Source organism: Sorghum bicolor, chromosome 4 (genome assembly GCF_000003195.3).
Source record: "Sorghum bicolor cultivar BTx623 chromosome 4, Sorghum_bicolor_NCBIv3, whole genome shotgun sequence".
In the NCBI taxonomy this organism is placed as follows: domain Eukaryota; kingdom Viridiplantae; phylum Streptophyta; class Magnoliopsida; order Poales; family Poaceae; genus Sorghum; species Sorghum bicolor.
Window position 1 is genome coordinate 62,373,559 of NC_012873.2, and position 2,416 is coordinate 62,375,974.

Consider the following 2,416-nt stretch of genomic DNA (forward strand, 5'->3'; position numbering starts at 1 on the left):
TAGAAAAATATCACGGCAATAATAGAAACAAAGAAGATACGAAAGAGAATATAAAGACTAGTCCTAAATAATATAGATGCAGTTGGAGGTACATGAAGAAAGAACAAACAAGTAAAGTATTAACTATATTTGTTAACTAGCTATTGAATTGTACCATATAGGAAAAATAAAAACAAATAAAAAGACTAATCCTAGATTATTAGAAAAAATAACCAATTTAAGTACTAATTAGCATTATTACCTTGCTAATTTAATGATTGCTTTTAAAAAACTAGCTAATTAAGGAAGGAGCACTGTGGAGGCACTCACATGTTGGTGGTGTGTTAGTGTGTAGGCCCCCTCATCCCCTCCCTCTCTCTGCCACTATACCGAGGACACTACACATGATCCTATCCATTAGATTTGAGTGAATAACAAGAAAGTAGACTCAAGCAATCTAGACGGTTGATTTCTATGATATTTTTTCTGGGTACTGTTTTTGTGCGGATGTGGGATATCTCAGTGGGAGAGGCTTATAGGGTAGACTTAACGATAAAAATAAGGGTAGATTAGTAGTTCAGAATAGAGAGCTAAAGGGACGGTTTCATAGTTTTGGGGCCCAAACGAGAATCGCATAATATTTAAGACCAGACATGCAATTTACTCTTTTTTTAAACTAACAAGTAAGCATGAGAAGGTATCGTCGCTCTCACTTTGTTAGGTGGTCCCATGCTGCTATTTTAAAAAATACAATAGAAAGTGCTTGAAAATTTCAATGAAATATGGATGGATAGATCATGCAAAAATGAATGCTCATGCAAAATCTACGATTTACAAAAGAGAGATGCAGCTTGTTACTTGGTGTGGTTGTGGATCCACACCAAGAGTAAATCTGACCCGCTTGCAAGCTGAGTTTTCTTGTTTCCTCCTTGCACATAATTTTGTCGTCTCAAATGCATCTTTTCATTATTTATCCATCAGTATTTTTTTTGAATTTTTTAAATAATGTTTTGATGTATTTTTGAGAATGGTCTATAGGAGCACCTAAGGAGGTGGGAGCACACGGATACATTCTCAAGAAAGAACCACTAGTTTGGCATGCCACGTGGACTACAATAGGTAAGAACAAAAGTTTTTTGTTTTTTGCACGTGTGGCATGCGAGCTAAGAGAGATTAGTAACAATAACAAAATCAAAATTAAAGAAGACCAAGTTAACAGCATTGAATAGTCAATTGTCTGATAATCTCGTACGTTTTAGGTAGCGAAAGAAGACGCAAATCAACCTCTTACATATGGCTTTGTCAGTCCTATCGTCCGATTATATTATTCTCTCACTTATAATTTGCTGCCACCAGTGACCCAGTGAGCACTGTGATGCCGGCGGCCGTTAGTGCGATGGCGTCTTTTGGCAACAGCTGGAGACTCTGAAAGTCACGCACGACCGATCGATTGACTAGGCACTATACGCTAGCTAGGTGCTGGTGGCTCATCGTGGACATCTCTTTCAGTACATCCTTGTCTGCCCTGCTTCGATCTGTTCACGATGCTCAGCTGGTTGGATGTGATCAACAAACTTGTACGCTCTACAGAAGCAGTTCAATCATGAGGGGAGAAGGGCAAAATAAAGGTGGTTTTCATCTGACCAAATCAGGATTGCAATGGCGTGGAGTTTCTATGCACTAACAGAAGTTTGTTACTTGGCGATATTGAGTTGAGTTTTTCAATTTTAGATAAATTCAGTTATATAAGTAATCGAAATTGATTATTTTTACTCTCAGTATCCATTTCCCACGCAATATATATTTAGATACTTTGTAATCTATATTACCAATTACTCTATATGTATTTCATCTTTGTGTTCCACCTCGATAAGTTTCTAATATGTATATAGTTTTTTTGAGGGAATTAATATGTATATAGTTGAAATTTTTTCTTAAATTATATCAGTTCTTTTAGCATCTTTGTGTCACATCATGAATCTATATCTTGGATTTAAACCATTTTATCTTATAAGTCGTTGCGATTTTTTTATTCACATGTTAAATTCAAACTCTATTGCTTATTGTATTTTTAATTTAAATTTTTTCTTTTATATTTTATTAAAAAGTAGATTATAGACCCTAGAGTCCACTCTTAGTTGCTATAATGGCATAAACATGTAATATGGTATTCAAGATGTTTAATTTCATCTATGAAAGAATTGTAATATTGTTTTATTAAAAAATAGTGTTTATAACTAAACTACCGATGTTGATGCCACGTTTCAGTCAATTCTTAGGGTCATTGGTCTTTGGTTTGGTAAGGGAACATTTATTTCACAATATAAGATTATATTGAGAATTTGTGCATGTGTACTTGGTGTATAGTATGAGCGGCACGTATGTTTACTTTCAACTTTCATCAATAGAATTAGTTATTAAATGTGCTCAGAACTTT